Here is a 12,167-nt window from a genome sequence, read left to right as displayed (position 1 = left end):
GTTGGACACTACTTAGAGACTAAACCGCCACTCCAAGACAATAAATTCCTCTCTCAGAGAAACTTCAAACAGTGTGAGCCCTGTTTCCCCTCTGTTCTCCCAGAATCAGGTGATTGAATGTGAATTGCTCCTTTGAGGATAACTTCTTATTTCCCCAGGCACATTCCTAGGCTAAAGCACCCTCTCCCAGAGTGTTTGTTTGTTTGTTTTTTTTCCCTGCCTTGTCTTCCAGATCAGCACTCTGCAGTGGGATTTGACATCTGGCCATAGGCAGGCCTGCGTCACCTCCTTACAGATAATGCGCCCATCTTCTACTACTTCACTTGGCTTACTAATTCCTTGGTACAGAAGAGTCAAAGGTTCCCATTTTCTTTCCATCGAGCTTCCTTTCAACTCTCTCAGTGAGAACAGTTTATCGTCTAAATAATTTTATTCAGGAAAATTCACCCCCACTCCAGTGAAATTCCTTTACTTGGTCAGATCTATTTTTCTCCTGCAGTTTGACCCTTGGCTAGAAATTAGAAAGGAGGTAGGATTCCCACTGGCAGCTATTTGTCTTTAATCCGGAAGTCCTCAGTGTACAGCAATACTCTGCCCTCTCCTTGCAAAACTGGACACTTTACCCTGCCATCAGAGTGTTGACTGCTGTGGTCTGCATTGCATTAAACTGTGTTAGAGCTTAGAAAGTTCCGTTTCTGTAATACATTCTTAAAGCAAATTGAACACCGAAAAGGATGCTCACATATCACTCTTCTGTCACCCACCTCGAAGCAGAAATCAAAAGCAAACCACCTGAATGGTAACATATAAGATTTTCTTGAATGGCAAAATTGAAGAAGGAAATCTTGTGGCATAATTCCTGGACTCCTTATGAAGATATGCTAAGAGAGCCAGGTGCCCAGAGGAAAATCCCATGGACAGAGGAGCCCAATGGGCTACGATCCATGGGGTCTCAAAGAGTTGGACATGACCAAAGCAACTTACCACACACACACTCTGTCTATCATTGCCATTTGGGAAATTAAGCATTGGTATTTTTGCATGCATATGAATTGTTGTTATGCTATAATTCAAAAGCTCCACCAACATAACTTTCTGTAATGGAAAGATTTTAGGCTAGAAATATTAATCTGAGAAGAGGATAGTATGTCTGATGTTAAAAAAAAAAAAAAAATTCCAGATGGTGAAGACTGTTGGCATGCCCACGCTTCTCCTCTGAACTGAAAGCTGCTGCTGCTAAGTCGCTTCAGTCGTGTCTGACTCTTTGCCACCGTAGCCTGCCAGGCTCCTCTATCCATGGGATTCTCCAGGCAAGAATACTGGAGTGGGTTGCCGTGCCCTCCTCCAGGGGATCTTCTGACCCAGGGATTGATCCTGCGTCTCTAGTGTCAGCAGGCAGGTTCTTTACCCCTAGTGCCACCTGGGAAGCCCGAGACTGAAAGCAACTGAAGAACACAGGATTAGTACAGAAGCTTCAGGGAGAGGGGAGAGAAGGAGAAGCGAGCTCCAGCTGTACCTCACCGTTCTTCTTCTGTGAACCCCATGCCCCAGCTTGACTCATAATTGAGAGAAGTCTGAAACCTCCTATAGGAGCCACAACCCCTCTCCCCACATGGAAAACATTTTGTTCCCTTTGATTCATGGGACCAAGCACATTGCTGGACACTGATTTTTTTTTTCCTGATGTAGTGATTTCTCCTTGTTGGAATATTAGATGTACAGTGTTCTTCACAGAGCTTTGCCTGAATTGTCAATCACCAAGGGACAATTTTAAGCCTTCAATTTCAAGGCAGCTGGCACCTTGAGTCCTTTCAGAGTTCTGCCAAGACCAATTATGTCACTAAGTAGGCTAACACGACAAAGTAATTCATATTCCCCAGTAATCTTTTCTGTTAATTAATGAACACTGACAGTGGTCAAACAGCTCACTATGAGCATCCTTTTAAGACTGAGAGAATCCCACGGGGTATATATGTAAACAATTTGCTTGCTTTTGTTCTCCCCTCATTAGTCATACATATTGATAATATCCAGTTTTCAGGATCAGCCTGACAACCAGTTGGTTTGAAAGACCCTGTCCAAGGCCATTTGGCCTCAGGGTACAGTTCCTGGTCAATGTCAGTGAAATTATTCGGTGTAGGAAGATCTCAAATATGTCTGTATTTTGTCATCTTTTTTATGAACCACCATGATGGAGATGCCTGAAAGCTACTGGGTGAAGAACCCAGGCAGTGAATCAGTGTCTGCTGATCAAATCTCACAAATCCTTGATTCCACGCAATACGGTCTTTCTGAGATCCAGCTGGGAACTGGCAAATTATTCCTCTGCATTGTACTGGCTGGAGAAAGTCACAAAGCTAACCCAGATTCAAAGGATGGGGAAATAGACTCAATGGAAAGTGGTCCAAAGTTTCATTTTAAAGAACATGAAAGAGGGTGGCATGAACAACTGGGGCCATGCTTGCAATCAATCCGCCGCAGTGAGACCGTACAAGGTGCCGAGGGAGTGGAAAGAATGTGAATATATTTAGGGAAAAGAAGTCAGGGGATATTTCCCAGAGGATGTGAGTTCCAGGACTCATCTGGAATGAGAGTTGTCACTGAAAAAGTGGAAAGTCAGGGGAGAGGATGGCACTTCAAGCAGAAAGATTGACCTAAGAGAGCATGAAATCAGGACACAGCACCTTGTTGGAAATGATGCTGTTTGTGGTGGGCAAATGAAGAAGAGAGGTTCAAAACCAGATTTTAAAACACAGTTTTTTTGTGTGCAATTTGGAAATGTCCTATTTCCTTGTACGTGTGTGTGTGTGCTCAGTCACGTCCAACTCTTTGCGACCCCCTGACTGTAGCCCTCCAGGATCCTCTGTCCATGGGATTTTCCAGGCAAGAGTACTGGAGTGGGTCACCATTTCCTAATCCAGGGGATCTTCCTGACTCAGGGATTGAAACCTCGTCTCTTGCGTCTCCTACACTGGCAGACAAATTCTTTACCAACTGTGCCACCTAGGAAGCCCCTATTCCCTTAATCAAAGGAAATTGCTTTCTTTCTCTTTTGATCATTTTGTGACATTGATGTTTATTTAATAAAAAAAAAATATGTTTTTTTTTTTAATGGTTCTCTTTGACATGCAGAAGTGTAGGAAAACCCACCTCTGAAGAATGTAATTGTAGACTTTCACTGTACATGGAAATGTCTTTTTGACAGACTTGTCCTTATTGATAAGTTTTGAAGGACTAATCAACACTTCTTACCCTGAAAGGGCCCAGAAGGGAGGCATTTGGAATGAATGATGTGTGGATAGATGACTGTCAATCAATCTGTCTAGATAGCAATTCTCTGAATGTGAGGAGATGGTGAGGAAGACTAGGAGAGATTTGAAAAGAGAAAGTATGACTCCTAGGCCATTAAGATTTTTTTTTCAAATATTCAGCATGATGAGAGAGAGGGAGGAAAAAAATCCCAACAGCCATGAACACATAGAACTGAAGGACAGATATACAATATAGAAACCAATGAATGATTAGTCTAGATGAACTTTCATGAAATCATACAGTTCTCATAATTTTCTATTGGCTCTTTAGATTATATTCTATTTCACAATTAAAAATAATCTTTGTTTTCATAACTGCAAACAATGTATCAAATTTTGTTATGTTACGAAACATTGGCTCCAAACCAGATTAATTTGTCGTTCGTTTGGATCCCACCTAAGAGTTATGAAGACATATGTACCAGAACTGGAATGTTTTCATGGCTGTAGGATGATACTGTTCTTTTAAAAATTTTTTTCAGGGTGTTCATATTCCACATCTAGGATTTCTACCTCTCACCTATCCCCATCTATTTCTCTGGAATACCTCTAGTGTTTCTCTTAAACTTAATCCTACTTTATTTTTTCCTATATAAAATGTTTTCTGTCTCTGCAACCGCTCTCTACCCCAACTTAGCTGGAGTGAGTATTCTCATTTTATGAGCAAGCACTGAAGTTAGTACCAGTCTCTACTCTAATATCTGTATGACAACACATTGCATGTATTGATGTCTGTCTTCATTATTAGACTGTGGTTTCCCTCAAGGGAAAAGTCTGTGTTTTCTTGGTCCTGTGTCTTCTTTCCCTATGATGATGCCATAGCAGCCACCCAACATGTACTTGTGGAAGCAAGCTATGAGTACATGAGTGAGTGACTCTCAACTGCAAGAGCAGCTTTGAATGAGATACATCTGTTTCCATACCAAAAAAATTAAAAATATATATTAATTTATATTTATTTTAAATAATGCATTATTTATAAAGCCCTTTTATGTGGGCTTCCCTGATGGCTCAGACACTAAAGAATCTGCCTGCAATGCAGGAGACCCAGGCTCGATCCCTGGATCCGAAAGATCCCTTGAAGGAAAACATGGCAACCCACTCCAGTATTCTTGCCTGGAGAATTCCATGGACAGAGGAGCCTGGCGGGCTACAGGCCTTAGGGCTGCAAACAGTTGGATACGACTGAGCGACTAACACTTTATATATCCTATTATTAGATTGATACTTAGAACAACCACATCATCCGCATCTTAAAAAAACACTCAGGTTCACAGGAGGTTATATAGCTGCATGAAAGAAAATGCAAATACGCACCCACAGTGCCGCAACCTCTATTCCACACCGTTGAGGGAAATAGCAGCTAAGTGGGATAGCATTTCTGCAGATCATTCTCTGTAACATAAAATTTGGGTCATTCCTTTGTTTCAGATTCATTTTTCTTATGTTTAATAAGGAAAGTAGTCAAGAGTTCCCTTCAACTCTACCTGACTTAGGAAACCTACTCACTCACATGCTTGTGGAGAACTCTCGACCTGGGCACCACATAATCCAACCACTAGATGGCGATGCAGCTCAACTCAGTGCCTGGGTCTGCACTCCTACTTAATGAAGAAAGCTGTGACCAAGGTAGTTTCCCACAGGCCGAAGTTTTTGAAAGATAGATATGAATTATAGTTGAGAATCCACCACATCCTCTGCCAAGAGAAAGTGTTTTAGGTTGCTAGCCATCCATAAGCAAAAGGCTACTATTATTTATTCATTGCAAGGGACTGTGCCCAGCCCTCTAATAATTAACTACTTAAATCCTTATGGAAACACTACATATTAAGGATTATTATCTTTATTTTACAAAGAATGAAAGGGAGACACAGAGAGATTAAGGAAATTTGCTAAGGTCACTACCAATATCACCAATTCCAGTTTTTACAATAATAAGACTAGGAGCATATTGATGAACGAGAAGCACGTGCCAACAAATCTAACAGATATGACTTCAGAGAGTAACTAGATGTGCCCATTCAGACCACAATATTTGTTCTTGAAAACCATTTCCTTTGGTACAGAATAGGGAAAAAGTAGAATTTCTGATTTGTCTCACCATAGCTGTTGTCTACCAAGTTCTTCATAGCTGGATGGTCTTTAGTTTAGTTCAGTTCAGTCTCTCAGTCATGTCCGACTCTTTGCGACCCCATGAATCGCAGCACGCCAGGCCTCCCTGTCCATCACCAACTCCCGGAGTTCACTCAGACTCACGTCCATCGAGTCAGTGATGCCATCCAGCCATCTCATCCTCTGTGGTCCCCTCTCCTCCTGCCTCCAATCCCTCCCAGGATCAGAGTCTTTTCCAATGAGTCAACTCTTCCCAGGAGGTGGCCAAAGTACTGGAGTTTCAGCTTTAGCATCATTCCTTCCAAAGAAATCCCAGGGCTGATCTCCTTCAGAATGCACTGGTTGGATCTCCTTGCAGTCTTCTTCGGCTCTCAGCTTTCTTCACAGTCCAACTCTCACAACCATACATGACCACTGGAAAAACCATAGCCTTGACTAGACGAACCTTTGTTGGCAAAGTAATGTCTCTGATTTTCAATATGCTATCTAGGTTGGTCATAACTTTCCTTCCAAGGAGTAAGCGTCTTTTAATTTCATGGCTGCAGTCACAATCTGCAGTGATTTTGGAGCCCCCAAAAATAAAGTCTGACACTGTTTCCACTGTTTCCCCACCTATTTCCCATGAAGTGATGGGACCAGATGCCATGATCTTCGTTTTCTGAATGTTGAGTTTTAAGCCAACTTTTTCACTCTCCTCTTTCACCTTCATCAAGAGGCTTTTGAGTTCCTCTTCACTTTCTGCCATAAGGGTGGTATCATCTGCATGTCTGAGGTTATTGATGTCTCCCGGCAATCTTGATTCCAGCTTGTGCTTCTTCCAACCCAGCATTTCTCATGATGTACTCCGCATAGAAGTTAAATAAACAGGGTGACAATATACAGCCTTGACGAACTCCTTTTCCTATTTGGAACCAGTCTGTTGCCCCATGTCCAGTTCTAACTGTTGCTTCCTGACCTGCATACAAATTTCTCAAGAGGCAGGTCAGGTGGTCTGGTATTCCCATCTCTTTCAGAATTTTCCACAGTTTATTGTGATCCACACAGTCAAAGGCTTTGGCATAGTCAATAAAGCAGAAATAGATGCTTTTCTGGAACTCTCTTGCTTTTTCCATGATCCAGCGAATGTTGGCAATTTGGTCTCTGGTTCCTCTGCCTTTTCTAAAACCAGCTTGAACATCTGGAAGTTCATGGTTCACATATTGCTGAAGCCTGGCTTGGAGAATTTTGAGCATTACTTTACTAACATGTGAGATGAGTGCAATTGTGCAGTAGTTTGAGCATTCTTTGGCATTGCCTTTCTTTGGGACTGTGTCTTAGGCTGGCTCATTTGGTGATCCTAAACCTAGAAAATTGTAATGCCTTAGTTGCAGTGCTTGCTATTGTGCTTGTACCCTGGGAGATATTATTTCCTTGGGAAGGCTTATCTAACCTATGCAGAGGCTAGAGAAAAGCCAAAGAGACAAGTTCTCAAGGTGATATGATGAGATACCCTTATCTCAGGCTTGAGTTGAATCAGTATTTAAACATAGTGATTTTTTAAAGTTTATATTTCTGGTATTTCTCTAATGGTCCAATGGCTAGGACTTTACGCTTCCAGTGCAGGGGAACTGGGCTCAGTCTTTGATCAGGGAACTAGATCCCCCGTGCTGCAGCTAAGTGTTCACACACCGTAGCCAAAGATCCTGCATGCTGCCAAGTAAGACCCTGTGCCACCAAAGAAAAAATAAAACAGTATTTTAAAAAGTTTATATTCCTTCTACCAAGTTGCTAGATTACTTATAAGTTTGGCCTCAATTTGATTGCTTTCTTTTGTTTACACACACATACACACACACACACACACACGGCTTCCCTGATGGCTCAGCAGTTAAAGCTTGCAAGTCAGAATACCTGGGTTCGATCCATGGGTTGGGAAGATCCCCTGGAGAAGGGAATGGCTACCCACTGCAGTATTCTAGCCTGGAGAATTCCATGGACTGTATAGTCCATGGGGTTGCAAATAGTTGGACATGACTAAGCAACTTTCACCTTCTTGGGTGTAGCATCACATCTCAAATACATATATATATCAACATATATATGGAGATATATATATATATATATTCACATATACATACATTTTTTTCCCTATGTTCCTAGACTGGAGGAAACATTTCTGGAAACAAAGAGGAAGAAAAAAAAGAGAGGTCTTTTGCCCATGTCTTGTAATCTAATATTAACAGAGTACTATAACATGAAACATTGAAGAACTGAAAACACAGCTTTTTGTTGTTGTTTTAGAAAGCTAAAAAGATAGTAGGAATAAATCCAATAAAACAGCCTTGACTCAACAAAGTGGCACTTTTTATGCACACATGGGTAGCAGAGATTGTTCGTTAGAATTGTGCCTCTATCTCGCAGGCTAATTCTTTCAAATGACTTCAAAGTAGGGAACACGGACTGAGGGACAGAGGTTGGGGAGAGCACTCGGCCTGTATCTAGGAGACAAATACTCTCAAAGATTGTAAATACACAATTTTAGCTTTACTTTTGACTTAAAGCCCACTGTGGAAGAGATTGCCAATGATCTTTCAGTATTTCTTCGTTTTTAATTCCTTTTAGTAATTAAATGAAGAAGTGAAAATCGCTCAGTCGTGTCGGACTCTTTGTGACCCCATGGACTATACAGTCCATGGAATTCTCCAGGCCAGGATACTGAAGTGGGTAACCTTTCCTTTCTCCAGGGGATCTTCCCAACCCAGGGATCGAATCCAGGTCTCCTGCATTGCAGGCAGATTCTTTACCAGCTGAGCCACAAGGGAAGCCCCAAATAAAAGCCATTAATTTTAAGTGAAGCCTTACGACTGAATTCCCAGACCCCCAGTGGAACATGAGTGCAAGTAACATGCCCAGCTTCCATGCACCCTCTTTCTTTGGATGCAAGGACTAGAAAACAAGCGTTAATAGCAGCTGCCCCTAGCCCTCCACAGCTCATCACTGGTTATGAGAGTGACTTATAGGTTATTGTCTTATAACATCTACTGCATTTAAAAGTACTTTGTTACACAACTAGCTACTATAGAAATAAGTGTCTGGATGTTCCTCATTTTTATAACAAAAAACACATAGCTGTTGATCAGCAGTCAAGCAATGAATGGTAAACAAATAACTATTCCAGCCCAGAGACCTGATGATGCCTGAAGTACTGTGGCAAATCATCTGGTAAAAACATTGCCTGTGATATTTGAGGCAGAGCTTTTGCAACCAAAACATGTAGCTAACTCCAAATGAACAGCTGAAGAAAAAAAGAAGAGACTTCTCCAAATTCACATGCTTGGACTAGAACTTAAGTCTTGGGTTTATTGTTTCTTTAGTTAGAATACATAAAGGAAGTGCTCCTGATGCCCCATGACAAGAAGTATCTCTCATTTATGCTCTTCTGATGGGTGTTCAGCTCCCCTTAAAATACGAAAATATTACATCATAGTCTGTTAGATGAACACTGTCTCATTTCATTTGCATCATAAAGATACATTTCTCTAGGGATGTTAATAGATAAAATTAAACTTAACAAGTACCTACTCATTAATGACATCTTGTTAGTTGTTCACTATTAATGATTTGAAAGAGAGCTGGAAAATAAGCATTTTAAGAGCCTTTGCTCCCCTAGCCTCCACCAAGGCTTCTCCAATCCCTCTTCCCCTTGTCTTTGCCATCAGTCAACAGACATGACTATTTTATCATAGCAGTATTTCACACTAAGCCTTCTTTTATTCTCAAAATCATCCTCAAGCATCCTCTAGGCACTTTTACTTACTAACAGAGTCAGCATAGGATAGGAGATTAAACCTATTTAACTTGTGGTGGGGCCAGGGGAATTTATATTGAATAGGTACACTACTTATGGTCGAATTTCCAGCATATAAGAAGGCAGGTGTGAACGCAACAATTCCATCATCTTCCCAAAGCCAGCCAAGGACATCCACTTCTTTGTACTGACAAGGGTAGATCTGTTTGATTTCCTGTGAGTACCATTTATTTGAGTTCCAAGAGTCTGAGATCTCATAGCCATTTTCTAGGACCAGAAAAGACTCATTTTAGCAACTAACAGCCGTGTCCTCACTCTGAATTTAAGTAATAAGATTTGAGAGCAAACATTCAAGAATAACTGCTACTTAGGATTTTGTAATTGTTCTTCTCAGCAAGCTTTACATATGGCTAGGTATGCATTCTACCCACACAACGCACTTCCATACTTATTCCCAGGAGCACTGGTCAGCTCATCTTTGGAAAGGAGGGAACCATTATTATTCTTTTCATTTCACCTTGGCATTTGGCATTCACCTTGGAATTTCTTCCCACTGTCTTCTTATTCCAGTTTTTCACTGTAACTGTGGACTGTTAATGCCATTATTTTGCTATTTCAAAGGAAAAATGTTCTGTTGCTTTTGGGGGAGTATTCAGCAATCTAAGCCTATCATTAATATCTCTAAGCATATGCCAGTTTCTATTTTCCCTTTTAATTTTAAATTGGAAGACCCTAAACAGTATTCCAAAATCACTTTCTGTTTTTTCAAGGTTATTTTGACAGTTATGTCAAAATGATTTCAATAAATAATCATAAAAAATATTTTCCTCTAAATAAATCAAAATAGCTAACTTTTGAGATCAAATTTATACTAGCAAACATGTGAAAACTTACAAAGGCTAGAATTATGTAGTTTGAAGAAATATTTTTAAAAACTATAGAATTTTGCATTTTTGGATGGATTTAGATACCAGATAGAGTATTTGAAAAACAATTTTAAATGTCTTTTACTGTAATACTATAGTTTTAGAAACAGGGAAGAAGAAAAGCAAATTTGATTTAGTTTAATTCTGTGATTTTGATTAATTCAAGAATTATAAATCATTACCTACATTTTATGGCACCTAAAATGAAAAAAGAAATGCAAGATATGTACATAAATTGCAACCCTCTGAAACTGATACCCCAGGTGCTAAGGTACTCAGCTACTAAGATAAGGGACACCAGGAGCCAAGATCCTCTGCCAAGTTCTCCAGGACTGAGCTCCACAGAGCTTTTTAGAAGAGCAGCTACAGGCCACCCTCACGATAAGACATTTGGAGGCAAGGGCTCTGTAGGAGAAACTCGTTTGTCTTTTACTAACACAGCTAGCAGTTTTATTAAGAATGCTAAATCTGTATATCTGATATACATTTTAGATTCGTCTTCCGCTAATAAGCCAATGGCTAGCTTTGGTATACTACAAAAAGGGCCAGGAAAGGATTTAAAGTATCTGGATGCATAACTACTTGCAGTCTTCTGGCATCAGTGGATTTTCTCTCATTGCTTGCATGCGCGCTCAATTTGCGTTGAACACTCTGTGACCCTATGGACTGAGCCAGTCAGGCTTCTCTGTCCATGGGATTTTCCAGGCAAGAATACTGGAGTGGGTTGCCATTTCCTATCCCAGGGGATCATCCCAACCCAGGGATCAATCCCACGTCTCCTGTGTCTCCGGCACTGGCAGGCAGATTCTTTACCACCATGCCACCTGGCAAACCCTTTATTGCTCATGTGCAAAATGCAGAACCTGGGTTATTTCGATGGTCTGAGAGTGGTTTAGTGAAAATCGCAGGGAGCATTGAATTCAGATAGACATATGTTAGAATTTCAGCTTTGCTGCCTTTGTACATGATGCTTCTGTCTTTAGTTTTTGACAAATAAGTTGGAAGTAGAAATATCTACCTCCAAGAATTTGGAGAATTACTCAAGTTAGCAGTGATAAAGCTGCTAGCACACAGGGAGATAGTGGCAGCTAATATCAGTAATTTTGAACCTCTCTCTGTAGATATATTCTCTCAGCTCTGTTCTACTACAATCATCATAAGTCTAATTTTTCTGCAGTTGAACATTTCTTCAGTCTATGTAGAACTAGATGAGACCCATAGATCCATAAGCTAGAGAAAAGCAGAGATTAAAAAAAAAAAAAAAACAGTTGAGGAATAAATTGTCGAATGGCACAGAATTATATCCGTACTGGGGGGAAGTACCTCCTATTCTTTATTCACCATGTCTGTGACAATAATCCCATCCATATGCTCATTCATATATCCAGTGAACATCAGTTAAACTTTGACTGTGAGCCAAGTCCTTGTCCATGGTTTGACCTACCTCTTTCTCAAGCTGGTGTAGGCTAAATCTGTTTTATGAGTTATAGAGGTGAATATTTTGATGCCAACTGGTATTTATTTATGACTTTCTCATTTCTAAACACCAAAGCAGCTTTTCTTTATTTATCTCCAGACTATTACATGGCATATGGTTTGGTTTTTGGATATTGTCTTCACACTTTCCTAATGAGATCAACTTTATCTTCAGACTCCTTATTTAGAATATCTCCCAAGACTGTGTTCTGGGTTACTTGTATTCTTAAACATGAAAAGAAATCAATTCAAGTTTCTGTGATTATTTCCACAAGTCAGATTTTATCTCGTTTTACATTTGCTTTGGAAGGTGCTAAAACATAACAGGGGGAGAAGGCAATGGCACCCCACTCCAGTACTCTTGCCTGGCAAATCCCATGGACGGAGGAGCCTGGTAGGCTGCAGACCATGGGGTTGCGAAGAGTCGGACACGACTGAGCGACTTCACTTTCACTTTTCACTTTCATGCATTGGAGAAGGAGATGGCAACCCACTCCAGTGTTCTTGCCTGGAGAATCCCAGGGACAGGGGAGCCTGGTGGGCTGCCGTCTATGC

This window comes from Bos grunniens, chromosome 5, assembly GCF_055505025.1.
Source record: "Bos grunniens cultivar Pamir isolate PY7600 chromosome 5, Bosgru_T2T1.0, whole genome shotgun sequence".
Taxonomy (NCBI): domain Eukaryota; kingdom Metazoa; phylum Chordata; class Mammalia; order Artiodactyla; family Bovidae; genus Bos; species Bos grunniens.
Note: the sequence above shows the minus strand (reverse complement) of the source record.